Here is a 19,264-nt window from a genome sequence, read left to right on the forward strand (position 1 = left end):
AGCTGGATAGCCAGGCAGGTTCAGATCCTGAAGGGCTTTCACAGGAGAAAAAATTTGAACTTTACACTAGAGACTACGCAGAGCCAATATACAATTTTACTGAAGAGAAAAACAAGATTTTAAAGTGCCTTTAGAAAGACTGCCTAGTTAGTAGTGTGGGGAGGGATGAATACTGGGAGTAGGGATACTAGGTATGAAGAGTTGTATGAACCATGTGAGACAAATTTATGACAGTCATAATTAGCGCAGGAGTAAAGGAAATAAAGAAAATGGACCAAAAAATTTTTACAACGTAGGAAAAACAGGGCGTGGGGAGTTAGAGAAAATAAAGGGACTAGTACTACTCCTGGGTGTCTGTTCTGAAACTAGGTAAATAGTGAAACTTTCTGCTGACACAGAGAATACAATAAAAGAAATAGATTACAGTAACGGATGACAGGTAACTGCGACCAACTAAGTGACACATATTACTATATTCCATTTTTAATTATAGTTACTCATGTAATTATCTTATTCTGTACATCATTATTAAACCTGGGTTCAGAGAGTACGGAGCCAATACTGACTGATAAGAGTTTCTTTCTTTGTGCTCCATTTTATGGAGGCTTACACATGGTAGGTCTTCAACAAGTATTTTATAAATAAACAAATAACAATTCTGCCAACCAAATAAATAACTGAATTGGCTAAGACTATGTGTGGGGCTACAATTACAGAAAAACCAGGTAAAAAGAATTTAAACACACAGGATTTTATTTTAAGCAATCAGCAGTCTGGGGCTGGGCAGACCAGGAATGGTTCGACTGCAGGTCATCAATGACATCACAAAACAAGGTCCTTCTATCCATCTGCTGTGCATTCCCTCGAATTTGTTTTCATACTCATGATGAACCTCCAGGCATGAGTTCCATATTCCTGGCAGGAAGAAGGCTGAAGGCCTAAAAATATCTCCCATAAGGTTTTGATTTTTGATTATGGAAAGAAAGCTCTCCCCAGTGGACTCCTACTTACATGTCCCTGGCCAGCACTGTGTCACAGGGCCAACCCTAGCTGAAAGATGTCTAAACAGAGGAGGAAGAGAAGGACAAGGTAGGTAGAAACGGATAATCAATGAGCCAAAATACATTTAACATGGCAGAATTTATATTTGGCTTATCAGAAGCCTTTTAAAATAAAAGGAAAAACCAGAAGTAGAAATAGAATATTAAGCAAAAACAAAATAACATGTAGATTTTGGTTTCTTACACTATTCTCTAATAAAAGGAAGGCTCTTTGGCAAAAATGGCTATTTCTAGGGCTATCACAGGAAATACACAAGATAAACCTGGGGCATTTTGTAGTGTCAGAAAATTTTTTAAATGCTTAAACACACACAAAATCTTGTTGATATGGGTATGTCAAAGGGGCGCAGGAGGCAACTGAAAGAACTTCCAATGGTTAAAGCTGAAACAATACGAGCAATAAAATAAAGTAATACTGGATTAAAATCCAAAGTATAAAATAAGTCTTCAAGTTCATACCAATATAAATAATTGAGTAAGTAAATAAATGAGGAAGAATAAACAAATTTCCTAGGCAGAATAATCAAATACTTTATTCACTTCTTCTAAGAAGTGCAGCCTAACATAGGCTGTGCATAAAGACTTCCTTTTATTTTATTTATTTATTTGTTTATTTTGAGATGGAGTTTCACTCTTGTTGCCCAGGCTGGAGTGCAATGGCGCGAACTCGGCTCACCGCAACCTCCACCTCCTGGGTTCAAGCGATTCTCCTGCCTCAGCCTCCCGAGTAGCTGGGATTACAGGCATGCGCCACCAAGCCCCAGCTAATATGTATGTGTGTGTGTGTGTGTGTGTATATATATTTTTTTAGTACAGACGGGATTTCTCCATGTTGGTCAGGCTGGTCTCGAACTCCTGACCTCAGATTATCCACCCACCTCAGCTTCCCAAAGTGCTGGGATTACAGGTGTGAGCCACTGTGCCCGGCCAAGACTTCCTTTTAAAGAGTAGTATATGGAAAGAGGGGAAAAGAATAACTTTACAATGGAGAAACCTGGCAAACACTACCTCAGCCAGTGATCAAGGTTAAGATCAACAGTGATAAGTCATGCTGACAGTATATACCCTTGATATGATGTGATGAGAATGGTACTTTATTTCTGTGGTCTTCTTTTCAAAACTTGTGTCACTGATGTATTTTAAAACTTTTGTTTAAAGCATTACAGTATTTTTCTGTGACCATCAATTAATATGAGGGTTTGTGTTATAAGAGTTAAAGCATATGCTATCATTGTATTCTTTAAGAACCTTATTTTGATAAAATGTAAATTTGTTGAACCCTGCCACATTTAGTATCCCCACCCTCAAATTCTGTTCCAATGAAAAAATTAAAACCTGATATGAAAAAAAAAAAATTTCAGTTAACCTATTTTGTGTCTGTAGGCTAACCTCAACCCTGCAACATAACCCATTAAGATGAATTTTCTTTTTTTTTAAGACAGAGTTTCTCTCTGTCGCCCAGGCTGGAGTGCAATGGTGCAATTTCAGCTCACTGCAACCTCTGCCTCCTGGGTTCAAGTGATTCTCCTGCCTCAGCCTCCTGAGTAGCTGGGATTACAGGCACACACCACCATGCCCAGCTAATTTTTGTATTTTTAGTAGAGGCAGGGTTTCACCATGCTGGTCAGGGTGGTCTCGAACTCCTGACTTCATGATCCACCCACCTCAGCCTCCCAAAGTGCTGAGATTACAGATGTGAGCCACTGCGCCCTGCCTAAAATGAATTTTCTAGATGATTGAATAACAGTAGTCCTTTGATAGGAGATAATGACTTGGTTTATGGCCTTAATATACTACTTAATTACTTAAGATGTTTATTAATAGAATGATAAATGTACAGAGTAACCTATAAGCATGACATACTTTTGCTTTCAGTAGTTTCATGTAAAGAAAAAAACTTGAAAATAGTAATACCTGAGGACCCATGGGAATAATAGACACTGGGGAGGTAGGGTGTGGAGTGGGAGCAAGAGCTGAAAAACTACCTACTGGGACTCTGCTCACCACCTGGGTGACAGCATCATCCGTACCCTAAACCTCAACATCACACAGTATACCCAGCTAACAAACCTGCCCATGTGTTCCCTGAATCTAAAATAAAAATCGAAATAATTTTTTTAAAAAAGAAAAGACAATAGTATTACCCATGGGACAAAATTTGTACTAATAGCAAGAATCATTTTGTGTCTCATTTAGAAACAATTTGACTTTTGTTCCAGTGTTTAAACTTTGACAAAAATGGTTTTGAATAGGTCTTTATAACCTGATGCCATAAATACAAGATTCTCTGATACTTTCACTTAATATGTCAATATTGGGCCTAAAACAGTATTCTGTAAAGCTTAAATTGGTATTAACTATGATCATCTTGATGTCTATGATAGATAATAAACAAGGTCATACATACCTTACTAAACAACTTTGGTTTTTCACCAACATTTTATTCTTTAAAAGATTTAGACTAACAGAATTATTTAGCATTTCGAGTCATTTGCTTTATTTAGCAAGTGAGAAAAAATATTGGAATATTTAAGTATTTGCATAAAAAATCAAATGGTAGTGTTTTGTAATCTCTATTGTATTTCCTATTAAGGTTTTATATATTACTTTCCCATTGTTCCTGAATTTGTTATCCTATATATAAACAGAAACATGGATGAGTAAAAAAAATAAAAGTAAAAATAAAAATAAAATAAAAAATAAAAAAATAAAAATCAACAACTATATATATTATATATGTACAGGAAAAAAACCCATGAGTCTAATCATGAGAAAAACATTGGACAAATCACAAAAGAGGGACATTCTACAATATCCCTCACCAGTACTCCTCTAAATTGTCAAGAACATAAAAAATAAAGAATATCAAAGAAATCATCACAGCCAAGAGAAGAATAAGAAGACCTGAAAACTAAATATAAGTGTGGTATCCTAGATGGGATCCTGGAACAGAAAAATGATATAGGTAAAAACTAAGGAAATTTTAATAAACTATGAACTTTAGCTAATAATATCAATATTGGTTTATTTATTGTAACAAATGCACAATAAGATGTTAATAAATATGATAGGGTATGTGTGTATTGGGGGGAGGGCATATGGAAACTCTTGTACCATCTTCTCAATTTTTTAATAAATCTAAAACTGTTCTTAAAAAGCCTGTTTAAAAAATTCAATAGCTAACTGTAATGCCACCACAGTATTAACACTGTGAGATATATTTTATCAGTTTCGTTTTTCTCTATGTGCATGTGTATTCACATACCCAATAGGTTTAGTTTTTCTATTTTAGTCAAATGATAAATACATGTTCACCATAGAAAAATTAGAAAATAGAGACTTTTAAAACTTCTGTAATGCCATCACCCACAAATAAATATGATTGCCATTTTGACATACAGCCTTCCAGCTGTATATGTATATATCTATTTTTCTATGTACTATTCCTTCATCACCCATTTCCTAATTCTTACATAAACATACTTAGATTTTATCACAAAGTTATTTTCTCTGGAAAATTCTCCCTGGTTCCCAAAGCAGGTTAAGTCTCTCTAATAGGCACTTACATAGCTCCTGTACTGCTCTTTCCTAGTGCTTATAACATTTGTAATCAAATGGTCAATTGAGAAATTAATCATCACTAATGCCTGTCTTCCCACAAAAATGTAAGCTTCATATATTATTCATCGTAGTTTCCCCACCATGGTGCCTTAAACACAGCAAGTATTCAATGAATAACAGCTGACTAACTGAATGAATACTACATGTACACAGTGAAGTAACAATATAGCTATTAGAACTATATGTATACCTACGGAAAAATGTTCAAGATAGCTTAGTGAAAAGTAAGATGCGGCCGGGCGCAGTGGCTCACACCTGTAATCCCAGCACTTTGGGAGGCTGAGGCAGGCAGATAACCTGAGGCCGAGAGTTTGAGACCTGCCTGGCCGACATGGCAAAACCCTGTCTCTACTAAAAAATACAAAAATTAGCTGGGCATGGTGGCGTGCGCCTGTAGTCTCAGCTACTTAGGAGGCTGAGGCAGGAGAATTGTTTGAACCCAGGAGGTGGAGATTGCAGTGAACCAAGATGGCACCATTGCACTCCAGCCTGGGTGACAGAGCAAGACTCTGTCTCAAATAAATAAATAAGATGCAAAACAATATGCACAGCAAATTCTCATTTTCTGTTTCAATAATAAAAGCCTACTATGTGCATAGAAAAAAAATACAACAAAGAGTTCAAAATCGTTAAGTCTGGGTGGGGAATTTCAGTAAGTTTTTATTTCCTATTGTAAATATCTGTCATGTTTCAATTTTTATTAAGTATGCATTATTTTTATGAACAGAAAAACAAAGATAAAATATGCCTTCATTATGGAAAAATCAGAAAAGGCAAATACTTTTTAAAAAAACTAAACAACTTGTTATTATCAATCTCATTATACCAGACACAATCAGTTAATAATTCAGTATATTTCCTTTTAATTTGTACTGTGCATATTTATTTTTGTTTGACATACTATAGGTAAATTTATATTTTGACTTTTATGTCTCATTTCATCCTGACGATTACCTTATCAGGGAGACAACCCTTGGCCACATCAGCAGCAGCACAAATGAGTTGAATCATGAGCATGTGTTCCCAGAGCTGGTTAAAAACAGACAGAAGAATGGGGTCTCCTAACTCTCAGTTTTCCACTCCTCATTAGCCCTCACAGTTCAGCAACAAATTATCAAAGTTGAGATATCATATGTACTGTAAAATGACTGAATTCAAATTGAACAGCTCTACAAGTTTAATCACTTTTATAATATTTCAAATGTTCATATAGTTAGGCAAATGTTTATTGTAGTCTTAGAAGGAAATGTATCTGTAATTATTAAAAAGAACACCAACCAGCATAACTATTGATATACGAAACAATTTGGATAGATCTCAAGGGAATCATGTTGGGTGTAAAAAGCCAATCTCAAAGGCTATATACAAATACTGAATGATTCCATTTATATAGCATTCTCGAAATGATGACATTTCAGAAATGGAGAGCAGATTAATGGTTGCCAGGGACCAGGAATTGGCAGAGGGAGGGAAGATTGAGGGTAACTATGAAGGGGTAGCATAAGGGAGATCTTTGTAGGTACAGAACAGCTTTGTATCTTGACTATTTTGATAGTTAGACAAATCTACACAGGTAACAAAATTGCATGCATGCATGCATGCATACACACACACACACACACAAATGTATATAAACTAGTGAAATCTGAATAAGGCTTATGGATTATACCATTGTCAATTTTATGGTTTTGCTATTATAATATAGTTTTGTAAGATGTTATGATTGGGGGTAACTGGTGAAGAGTAGACAGGAGATCTCTGTATTATATTGGCAACTTCCTGTGAATATTTAAAAATTTTCAAATGGGCAAAAAGGATAAATGACACAAAACCTCATAATTAACCCTTGCCAGAAACCCCTTATATTAGGGTTTCATAAATGTTTGATACATACAGTAATAAATGTACAGGAAGAAAAATGATACTACAGGGGAGAATTTATAACAGAGCTGTCCAACGACAGAGTGGGATCAGGCAGGCAGTGAGCTTCTCACTGGAGGTATGTGAACAGAGAGAAGGATTTTCTGAAGAGGGATATGCTAAGAATGACTCATTAATTTATAAGTTATAATTTATAAGTTATAACTTATAAATTTATAATTTATTAATTAGAATAAATACCTATTCTAATTCTCCTTTATGAATTTAGCAAACATGTGGTATAAGTAACATAAAACCCACTCCCTCTGTTCCCAGCTTGCAATCATGTCAGATGCTAATAGATGACACCCCTCTTTACCAAATGTCCCCTATAAACCTCCTAATTCTCAACAGGTGCTTCAGGTAGCTACTACAGTCAGAGTTAGTATTTGCTTTCCTGAACCCAACCACCTAACAATGTGGTCAATGTTCTACAAACTCTCTGAAGATGGCAAAAGTATAAAATGCTAATTCAAAAGTAAAGCTTTGCCACACCTTGCACTAGAACCAAGAAGACAACCTAATAGGATCCAAAGAAGACTGCCTCCAGCTGTAACAATATTCATAATCACTATGATATAATACTTTGAAATTTAGTAACTACTCTGATTTAATGTCCTACTAGCACTTACCTTTTAAACTATTCTTACAGAAAAGGTGGAGACAATTATTCTGGTCTATGACAGGTGAAATTCTGGCAAATGGAAGGTAAGAAATAATTTGCCCCAAATGTAGTTTAAAACAAACAAACAAAAAAGCGTGCCCAAGCACCACTTATAAAACTCAAGGCTTTAAATCTTTTCAGTGATCTACAAACAACTTTCTTTAAAAAGGAGCAAAATTGTTGAAGAAAATCTCAAATATAAGGAAAAATAAGTGTATACTGATTATATTCATTATCTCTGAAGTAACCAAAGAGTTAATCACTGATTTTTGAAAGTTCTTAAATAAAAGAAAGTAAAGTAAACAAAAACTGGTTGTAACTGCCAGACAGGAAATTTCTGTCGGATGCAGAGAAGATTCTAGGAGTAGCTTGTGATAATAATGGAAAAGGGCACTTTGGCTAATAGACAGACCTAGAACACTGAGATAAAAGGTTCTTTGAAGTGTCTTACTTTTTAATAGGTTTTAAGGAATAAGAACACCAACCACTTCAACTAGCCAATATATAAAATAAAAATATTGAATATGGACCACTGTTTTCTAATTTTGTGCACCATCAATCCCTCTTAAATAGTTCTACCCTACAAGGTTATCTGTTCTAATGTTATAGGCCTTCTAATACCAAATTTATAGATGCACCCATTTAGAGCAGAGCAAATTCATCGCTGTTTCCGGCAATATCACTGTGGATGATCTTTTACTCTTTCTTTGTTTACTTTCTTCATTTGCAAAGTGGGAAGCTGCTCCCGATGAAAAACATCATTAAAAGGTCAACTACAAAGCAGAACCAACATGAGATTTTATTATAAATAACAAAATGCCTTCTTTGTAACAAAGATATTCTTGTGCTTTAAAATTTACTTTTGTTTTTCTCTTAGTAATCATCATTGAAATTGCTAATATATGATGTAGAAGTAAAGAGCTTCTGAAAGACTCTCCTAGGCAGAACTGGCTGCCTCCTTCAGTCATCCAGGATTTTTGGCCTGGTGACCTTAGTTTCTCTTTATTGCCCAGGTCACTGTTCCCTAACCTCCTTAGTCCCTCTTTACTCCCTAGTGTCACTCCTAACAACAGAAATCACTTGGTACAGAATTCAATAATAAAATGTCTATCCCTACCATACTGTAATTATTTGCATATATAGCTGTCTCCCCCACTGACCTCCTCAAGAATAAAACACTCTATCTCATATTTTTTATATCCCTAGTGCTGATCAAGATGCTTACAAATAGTAGACCCTGGGGAAACGTTTATTAAAACATTGAGTAATGACTACCAAACTCTCTAAGGAGAAACAATTCCACTGTTCACTAGAATCTTATTTCCAAGGTTTTCTAGACAAAATAAAATAGAATATCCACACCAACAATTTATGCTTTGCCTTGGTAGTTCATTGTTTTCATATCTGGGAGTTAAATGACCTCATCTAGACCAGCTAATTGAGACTCACATTTCTCTGTGCCAAAGTTTAAGACTTTATTTTTTTTTATTTTTTTATTTTTTCTCTGCATTTTTTTTATTATACTTTAAGTTTTAGGGTACATGTGCTCAATGTGCAGGTTAGTTACATATGTATACATGTGCCACGCTGGTGTGCTTCACCCATTAACTCGTCATTTAACATTAGGTGCATCTCTTAATGCTATCCCTCCTCTCTTCCCCCATATCACAACAGGCTCCAGTGTGTGAAGTCCCCCTTCCTGTGTCCACGTGTTCTCATTGTTCAGTTCCCACCTATGAGTGAGAATGTGCGGTGTTTGGTTTTTGTCCTTGCAATAGTTTGCTGAGAATTATGGTTTCCAGTTTCATCCATGACCCTACAAAGGACACGAACTCATCATTTTTTATGGCTGCATAGTATTCCACAGTGTATATGTGCCACATTTTCTTAATCCCGTCTATCATTGTTGGACATTTGGGTTGGTTCCAAGTCTTTGCTATTGTGAATAGTGCCACAATAAACATATGTGTGCATGTGTCTTTATAGCAGCATGATTTATAATCCTTTGGGTATATACCAAGTAATGGGATGGCTGGGTCAAATGGTATTTCTAGTTCTAGATCCTTGAGGAATCGCCACACTAACTTCCACAATGGTTGAACTAGTTTACAGTCCCACCAACAGTGTAAAAGTGTTCCTATTTCTCCACATCCTCTCCAGCACCTGTTGTTTCCTGACTTTTTAATGATCGCCATGCTAACTGGTGTGAGATGGTATCTCATTGTGGTTTTGATTTGCATTTCTCTGACGGCCAGTGATGATGAGCATTTTTTCATGTGTCTTTTGGCTGCATAAATGTCTTCTTTTGAGAAGTGTCTGTTCATATCCTTCGCCCACTTTTTGATGGGGTTGTTTGTTTTTTTCTTGTAAATTTGTTGGAGTTCATTGTAGATTCTGGATATTAGCCCTTTGTCAGATGAGTAGATTGCAAAAATTTTCTCCCATTCTACAGGTTGCTTGTTCACTCTGATGGTAGTTTCTTTTGCTGTGCAGAAGCTCTTTAGTTTAATTAGATCCCATTTGTCAGTTTTGGCTTTTGTTGCCATTGCTTTTCGTGTGTTAGACATGAAGTCCTTGCCCATGCCTATGTCCTGAATGGTATTGCCTAGGTTTTCTTCTAGGATTTTTATGGATTCATGTCTAACATTTAAGTCTTTAACCCATCTTGAATTAACTTTTGTATAAGGTGTAAGGAAGGGATCCAGTTTCAGCTTTCTACATATGGCTAGCCAGTACTCCTCAGCAAATGTAAAAGAACAGAAATTATAACAAACTGTCTCTCAGACCACAGTGCAATCAAACTAGAACTCAGGATTAAGAAACTCACTCAAAACTGCTCAACTACCTGGAAACTGAACAACCTGCTCCTGAATGACTACTGGGTACATAATGAAATGAAGACAGTAATAAAGATGTTCTTTGAAACCAATGAGAACAAAGACACAACATACCAGAATCTTTGGGACACATTCAAAGCAGTGTGTAGAGGGAAATTTATGGCACTAAATGCCCACAAGAGAAAGCAGGAAAGATCTAAAATTGACACCCTAACATCACAATTAATAGAACTAGAGAAGCAAGAGCAAACACATTCAAAAGCTAGCAGAAGGCAAGAAATAACTAAGAACAGAGCAGAACTGAAGGAGATGGAGACAAAAACCCCTTCAAAAAATTAATGAATCCAGCAGCTGGTTTTTTGAAAAGAATAACAAAACGGATAGACTGCTGGCTAGACTAATAAAGAAGAAAAGAGAGAAGAATTAAATAGACATAATAAAAAATGATAAAGGGGATATCACCACCGATCCCACAGAAATACAAACTACCATCAGAGAATACTATAAACACCTCTATGCAAATAAACTAGAAAATCTAGAAGAAATGGATAAATTCCTCGACTCATACACCCTCCCAAGACTAAACCAGGAAGAAGCTGAATCTCTGAACAGACCAATAACAGGCTCTGAAATTGAGGCAATAATTAATAGCTTACCAACCAAAAAAAGTCCAGGACCAGATGGATTCACAGCCGAATTCTACCAGAGGTACAAGGAGGAGCTGGTACCATTCCTTCTGAAACTATTCCAATCAATAGAAAAAGAGGGAATCCTCCCTAACTCATTTTATGAGGCCAGCATCATCCTGATACCAAAGCCGGGCAGAGACACAACAACAAAAAAAGAATTTTAGACCAATATCCCTGATGAACATTGATGCAAAAATCCTCAATAAAATACTAGCAAACTGAATCCAGCAGCACATCAAAAAGCTTATCCACCATGACCAAGTGGGCTTCATCCCTGGGATGCAAGGCTGGTTCAATATATGCAAATCAATAAACGTAATCCAGCATATAAACAGAACCAACGACAAAAACCATATGATTATCTCAATAGATGCAGAAAACGCCTTTGACAAAATTCAACAACCTTCATGCTAAAAACTCTCAATAAATTAGCTATTGATGGGACGTATCTCAAAATAATAAGAGCTATCGATGACAAACCCACAGCCAATATCATACTGAATGGGCAAAAACTGGAAGCATTCCCTTTGAAAACTGGCACAAGACAGGGATGCCCTCTCTCACCACTCCTATTCAACATTGTGTTGGAAGTTCTGGACAGGGCAATCAGGCAGGAGAAGGAAATAAAGGGTATTCAATTAGGAAAAAAGGAAGTCAAATTGTCCCTGTTTGCAGATGACATGATTGTATATCTAGAAAACCCCATCGTCTCAACCCAAAATCTCCTTAAGCTGATAGGCAACCTCAGCAAAGTCTCAGGATACAAAATCAATGTGCAAAAATCACAAGCATTCTTATACATCAATAACAGACAAACAGAGAGCCAAATCATGAGTGAACTCCCATTCACAATTGCTTCAAAAAGAATAAAACACCTAGGAATCCAACTTACAAGGGACGTGAAAGACCTCTTCAAGGAGAACTACAAACCACTGCTCGATGAAATAAAACAGGATACAAACAAATGGAAGAACATTCCATGCTCATGGGTAGGAAGAATCAATATCATGAAAACGGCCATACTGCCCAAAGTAATTTATAGATTCAATGCCATCCCCATCAAGCTACCAATGACTTTCTTCACAGAATTGAAAAAACTACTTTAAAGTTCATATGGAACCAAAAAAGAGCCCACATTGCCAAGTCAATCCTAAGCCAAAAGAACAAAGCTGGAGGCATCACGCTACCTGACTTCAAACTATACTACAAGGCTACCGTAACCAAAACAGCATGGTACTGGTACCAAAACAGAGATACAGACCAATGGAACAGAACAGAGCCCTCAGAAATAATGCCACATATCTACAACCATCTGATCTTTGACAAACCTGACAAAAACAAGAAATGGGGAAAGGATTCCCTACTTAACAAAGTTTAAGACTTTAGAGACAGACAATGAGATCCTCAGGGCAGGAAACATGTCTTATTTATCTCTGTACTCCTAATACTTGGTTATGGAATATGGGCTCAATAAATGTTTGCTGAGTGAATGCATTATTAAATTTATCCACATTGCTGGGTGTGATGGCTCACACCTGTAATCCCAGCACTTTGCGAGGCTGAGGCGGGCAGATCACTTGAGGCCAGGAGTTCCAAGACTAGCATGGCCCACATGGTGAAACCCCCATCTCTACTAAAAATACAAAAAATTAGCTGGGCATAGTGGTGGGTGCCTGTAAGCCCAGCTACTCAGGAGGCTAAGGCACGAGAATCACTTGAATCCAGAAGGCGGAGGCTGCCACGAGCTGAGATGGCACCACTGGGTGACAGAGTGAGACTCTGTCTCAAAAGAAAAAATAAAATAATGTTTTTATACCAGCTAAAAACAATGTATTAGGCTGTCCTCACATTGCTATAAAGAAATACCTGAGACTGAGTAATTTATAAAGGAAAGAGGTATATTTGGCTCACAGTGCTGCAGGTTATACAGGAAGCACAGCAGCATCTGGTTCTGGGAAGGCCTCAGGAAGCTTACAATCATGGCAGAAGGCAAAGGGGGAGCAGGCATCACACATGGCAAAAGCAGGAGCAAGAACGGATAGGAGGTGCCACACACTTTTAAATGACCAGATCTTGCAAGAACTCTCTCACTGTTGTGAAGACAGTACCGAGGGGATGGTACTAAACCAGTCATAAGAAATCTGCCCCCATGATCCAATCACCTCCCACCAGGCCCCACATCCAACACTGATGATTACAATTCAATGTGAGATTTGGATGGGGACACAGATTCAAACCATAACAAACAACTTCTAATATCAGACCCACAATCCATGTAAAAAAAAACTAGACATATTTGTCTCACTAGTGTTTATAAAGTAATTTGAAGCAAACAGTGATGTATCAAATTGAATTCAGTTCTTAGGTCCCAAGTAGAGTGAAATATAAAGATAATGTGGAAAAGAAACAAAAACAAAAAAACAGCTAGAATACATTCTCTCAAAACCCTTCCCTTGGCTGGGTGTGGTGGCTCATGCCTGCAATCTCAACAATCTGGGAGGCCAAGGTGGGAGAATTGCTGAGACCGTGAGTTTGGGACTAGCTTGGGCAACATAGGGAGCCCTGTCTCTCCAAAAATAAATTAGCCAGGTGTGGTGGCACACACTTGTATTCCCAGCTATTCAGGAGGCTGAGGTGGGAGGACAGCTTGAGCCTGAGTGGTAGGCTACAGTGAGCTTTGATCATGCCATTGCACTCCAGCCTGTGTGACAGAGCAAGATCCCATCTTAATAAATAAATAAATAAATAAATAAATAAAATAATTAATAAAACACTTTTTCTTTGGTGTGACCATGGCAAATAGGTGGAACTCAGCTGTCAAGCGCTTTTATATAGAGAGGGTAAATTAGCAGTGATGGGGCCACTGAAAAGCCAGAAGCAGTTCATCTCCTTGTAAAGTTTCCATTTTCTTGGCAAATGAAAGTTCCCAAGAGTAAGTGCTACCTTTCTATTTTGGAACTGATTTTAAAAAGATGTTTGTGAGGTCTTTGGATTTAGTTTCTCTCAATAATATACAAACCAAATTTCTCAGCTGATATATCTAATGATGATTTTCTAACTGGGATCTGAAAATCCAGCTGCGCCATACCCACTGCTTTCTTATGCCTCTCCCTCTTAGTGACTAAGATTCTTTGATATGAATTTAGGTCATCCTGAAATATAATAAATTTTGGTTACCTTATATAAAAAGTTGGAGAACAGATTAAGATTTTAAAATAGCTACAAATATAAGGTGACCATATAACAGAGAACTAGTACAAATTTAAAAAAAAAACATAACCATAGACTAATCTAACTTTTATGATTTAGAATCCAGCACCATATAGTTTGAATTTGTTTACTAAATGTTCTACATTGTAAGAGAAATCTGATCTCAAATAATCTCCATAGACTATAAGCAGTTAAGTCTCCCCATTTGCTAAGCCATTTTAGCCATCTATCTTGAACAATTAACTTCCCCCTCCCACTACTCCCTTCCCCCAACACACAGATTCATCTTTGGATTTTAAAGAATGACATAATGAACTTTGACATTAGGGTCTATTAACTTTGATAAAGGAGATGCTCAAAAACATCAATAACAAACACTTTCAACTACTATCTTGTGATGACAGACCATAATACTTGGTCTTGATAATCTTTCAAATAGGTAAGTAAAGCCAGAAATTTTAAATTAGGAGAAATAAAAGAAAGGACACAAAATATCTCCAAAAAAACAGAAATGCCAAAATCATTTTAAAACATTCATAAGAAGGAGAATACACATTTTCTACTGTCATAAATCTAACAAAGCTAAAAAGCTCTCTTCTGAGACTCCCTCTCCTTATTTCAGTCTGCACTTTATGACAGCATTTTCTGGATACAAGGAATATTTCTCTCATCACAGAAACTGCCTGACTTGTAATCTAAGAGAAACAAAAATAATTTTTAGCTCTTAGATCCAATATCCTAGCAAAGTTGGAAAAACAACTCCCTAAGATGTTAAGATGGTTCTGAAACTGATTGTCTCTCATTTTCCACCAAACACAGAATTAATCAGGGTCTATATTCTTGATACTATTCTATTTAGGAAACAGCTTGACATGTGGGATACACATATATAAAAAAATACTGGTGACAAAGAGCTCGTGCTATAGGCAGGCAGACAGAAGAAAACCTATCTCATGTACCATATTTAAAATCTTCAGAAATTAAGTTTAGCAAGGCAAAATAATCCCAAAAGGGCCCACTATTATTTGCCTCAAGTAAACATATTCAACAACAAACCACATCCGAACATGCTTAGCAGCCTATGATGTTTGACTATCATTTAAAGCAAGGCTTTAGTGTAAGCCTTGGATATGTAAACAAAATCCAAACATTTCTGATACTTACCTGCTTTCCAAAGTAACTAATAATACCACTGGACAAACTACACTTTGAAAAGACCATAAATGAGTAACCTGGATTTTAGAAATAAGGAAATATTCAAAGTTTTCATACTAAAAAGTATTCCCAGATGATTGTCAACATGATGGTAATTAGTATATTAATGTTTTAATAACTATGAAATCATATATTTGGATGTTAGGTTGAGGTTGTCTCTGCACTCATCAGATTATGGTTCTAAATAAAGTAAATCATTGTTGGGGCAAGGGTATGTTTAAACTGGAATCAGCCAGTTAAATAAAGAAACAACCCAATGAATCATTGTAAATTCCTATGCCAATAAGATAAAAACTCACACTTGGCACTAATGTATTCTAAACATCTGTCTGTATTTCTTTAACACTCATATTTCATGTAAATAACAAGCAGATAATTATGAAACAAGTTCTCTTTTATAACGTATATAAATATATATGACAAAAGATCAATATTAAGCATTAGTGGAACATTATATCAACAATAATAAAATATACTAAGACCTAATCTTCCTTTAGAAAAGAACTAGGTATAGATCATTGTTGTTGTTGTTGTTTTAACGTGAACCCTGAAAAACTAAAACACTAAACCAAATATAAAAAAAAAAAATCCATACCCATGCTAGATTTTCCTTTTGATATAATTAGAATCATTACAAAGACTGTATAAGGGGGAAAAACGCAACGTTATTGTAATAGCCAAAGATAAAGTGATGAAAATTAAGGAAGATACTCACATTATGAAGATTTAAGAATTAATTGATAAGCCACATTATGGAAGAAGGAAAAAAAAAAGAAAAAAACCTTAGTCAAAGCACCCTGAAACGGCAACAGTGCATACTGACTTCAAGGATGCCTCAAATACCACAAATAATAGCTGTAGCTCAACTCCCTCACAGCTTCTTGACAACCACTACTCTGAAGTCCCAGTGGAGACTACTCTGATCTGATAATGGAACCTTCACTCTCCAATGGCAAAAGATCATTTTACAGTATACCACATGTATTTTAATCCATTTATTGCCCCATTAGTACATAAACATTTTTAAAAGCTTTCCTGATATGATCCTCAATTTCCTCTTCAATAAAAAAGAAAGTATATCTACCTTATATAGTTGTGAGGATTAGACAAGGTATACAAAGCTTCTAGCACAAGGATCTTGCAGGATATTCTGGCACAAGTACTTATTTTGAATTACCTACCACAAAACTGTATAATAAGCATTTTTTGAAAGAATGGAAAAAAGCAAGGCCTCAACTGAAGCTCTGACGCCATGCAGACCAAATTTAGTAACTGACATTCTTTTCATTCACCATTAAAAGTGCTCTTTATATAAATTACCTTAAACTGTAATAAAATTACCAAAGGTTCTATTCATAAAGAAGACAAACAAAATATAAAGGAAGGAAAATAGAAAGAAGTACTACTTATTGGCTGCCTACCATACACTAGGCATAATGCTAGAGGAACATTGTAAGAAATCCATAATGTAGTTTGATTGGTGAAGAAACTGAGGCTCTCACAGCTATTCATGCAGCTATTACATGACAATGTTGGGATTCAACCTGGTCTGTGTGAAGGCAAAGTCTATTTTCTTTCCACAGTGCCACACGCAATTCACAGAAAAGTAATGGATAAATTCAAAAAATATAAGCATTATAAACCAGATAGTTGTTTTTGGAGCAAAGGAAGGAATTATTTTCACTGAAACATTCAGGAAGCAACAACAAACACATCCATCCTGGATCATTAAAAAACTGAACTGAAAATCTACATGCCAATTAGGTAAACAGAGAAAAACAAGTCAAACATGATAAAACATTTATCTACCACATAAATTGCTTAGTAGGCATAGAAAGACACAGAAGGTATAGAAAGCTTTAGATTTAGTTCTTGTATTACATTTCTTTAGAATCTATAATCTAAGATGATATATACTTTCTCTATTTTCATGAAAATAAAACAAAGCGCACTTATTTTTAATTAATGGGCTAAGATACAACCAACAGACCATGAAGTAATTTTGTTGTTTATAGAACAAGTCCCACTACAAATCTGCAATTTACTTGTAAAACATGATTTGGAACCAAAATGCAGAGCAAAACAAAATTTTATCTTGTCCTCTCTTCATGTCACCTGGAGAGGTGCTTCTGAGAGTAAAAAGCCAGAATCTCTATTTTCTAACTAATATTACAGGACTCAACCTTGCCAGTGAAAGCAAGGATTACTATTATTGACCAACAGAACACTCAAGTTAGGCTTCCAGATAATTAAGGGTTTTGTTTTGTTGATTTGTTGTTTAGGAATGCAATCAATCCCAGATTGTCTATAGCCATGTCTGAATTCCACCCTGATTTTTAATCCCCTCTCTGCCAACCAGCATGCTCTGGACCACTAGACCTCACACCTAAGTTAGAGTAAGCAGGTTTATGAGTGTCTTACTATTTGGTGTAATCAAGCAAATCAGAAAGATAAGTCAAAGGAAAAAAATCATAATATTTTCTAATGATACATACAAATAATTTTCAGGAAATCAATGATATACCTCTCATTGATTAGCAAGGATGACCTGGACATGACCATTCTGTTGAACTATATTGCACAGTTTTTCATCACTGAGTTATTCTGCATTAGTGATGAGGTAAGAACAGCAGAATACATAAGAAAAAATTGTTCCTTACAGCATTGAATTTATCAATATATGAAAGTGGGTTTCTAGAGTTTACAGAGGAAAACAAGAATGACAGGGAAAATGCTGAATACAGTCCTCTGTAGTGGGGGAAAAAAGTGTAATTTCCTTCCTTGATCAATTACACTAGTCAGTTAACTAGTATCTTGGTTCTAATTTAAGGCTGGACCTATTCACCCTCTGAATCACAAGACAGAAGCGACTGCCTAGTATTAAAAAGAAAAAAAAATTCTTAAAATTTTAAATGCACATAATACTCTGAAATCAAGAAAAAAATACAAAAAAGTAGAAGTCACTTTTAGTTGTTTTTTACTGCTTTTAAAAGTAATAATATAGAAATTTTGAAAAACATTGGTCTGTATAAAGAAACACAAATCACTAGCAATACTACCAAATAGAGATAACTATTGACATGTTGATGTATGTATTTCATTATTTCTTTAAACAAGGCTTTGTGGGCAAGAGTTGTAAATCCAGATTCAAACTACTTCTCATCATTGGTCTAAGCTACCATCATCTCTTGACAGGGTTATTACAATCACCTCTTATCTCCATGATTCCATAACAGCTCCTCTCCAGTCTATTCTACACCAAACAGCTAAAAAGATCTTTAAAATATCAGTCATATTTCATCCCTCTGCTCAAAACCCTACAATGGCTTCTCATCTCATCAATGTGTGAGTCCAAAGTGCTTACAAAGGTCCTACAAGGTCCTCCATTTTCACCCCTAACCTCCACTTCTCTCACCCTGTTTCCCATACACTCTCCTCCCTGGTTTAACTGTGCTGGTTAAGCTGACCTCCTTACTCTTGCTGGAATACACACAGTTCCCTCCACAAGGAATACTCTTACCCCAGATGTAAACATTGCTCTCTTCCTCCCTAACTTTCTTCAGGTCTTTATTCAAATATTTTTCAGACACTTCCCTGACCTACGGTATATAAAACGGCATTCTTTCCCTTTCCCTCCCTTCGTACACCTTATCACCCTACTCTGTTATATTTTTCTCCAATTATCACCAATTGACAAATCATTTGCTCACTGTTCTCTCTCTACTAACTAGAATGTAAGTTCCATGAAGGCAAATAAATGACCTGTTTTTTTCTCACTCAGTACTCTATCTCTTGGTTCCAAAACAATTCCTTGGATACAGTAGGTACTAAGTATTTGTGAGTGAATGGCTGAGTAATTAGGATCAAAGTGTATCTAAAATTCATACTCAACTTTTGTCATTTACTATTAGCATTCCTAATTATTGCATAGCATTCCATTATAGATATATACTATGTAGTAAATTGAATCAATTTTCTATTTTATTATGTTTAAAATTTTTACTTATTTATTTATTTTGAGACGAAGTCTTGCTCTGCTGCCCAGGC

At 35.9% G+C, this 19,264-nt stretch overlaps 1 protein-coding gene and 1 long non-coding RNA gene across 49 annotated transcripts in view; one reads left to right on the forward strand and one right to left on the reverse strand.

The window, feature by feature from the left end:
* PEAK1 (pseudopodium enriched atypical kinase 1) overlaps positions 1 to 19,264 on the reverse strand; it is a 319,366-nt gene that overhangs the window by 210,215 nt on the left and 89,887 nt on the right. The window lies entirely within an intron of this gene.
* Positions 855 to 19,264, forward strand: part of LOC129014453 (uncharacterized) — a 57,879-nt gene continuing 39,469 nt past the window's right edge. Inside the window, exon 1 of the long non-coding RNA XR_008494227.1 lies at positions 855 to 1,089. This is a non-coding gene — a long non-coding RNA (uncharacterized LOC129014453). The remainder of the gene's footprint in view (positions 1,090 to 19,264) is intronic.

The sequence above is a fragment of the Pongo pygmaeus genome, chromosome 16 (assembly GCF_028885625.2).
Source record: "Pongo pygmaeus isolate AG05252 chromosome 16, NHGRI_mPonPyg2-v2.0_pri, whole genome shotgun sequence".
Taxonomy (NCBI): domain Eukaryota; kingdom Metazoa; phylum Chordata; class Mammalia; order Primates; family Hominidae; genus Pongo; species Pongo pygmaeus.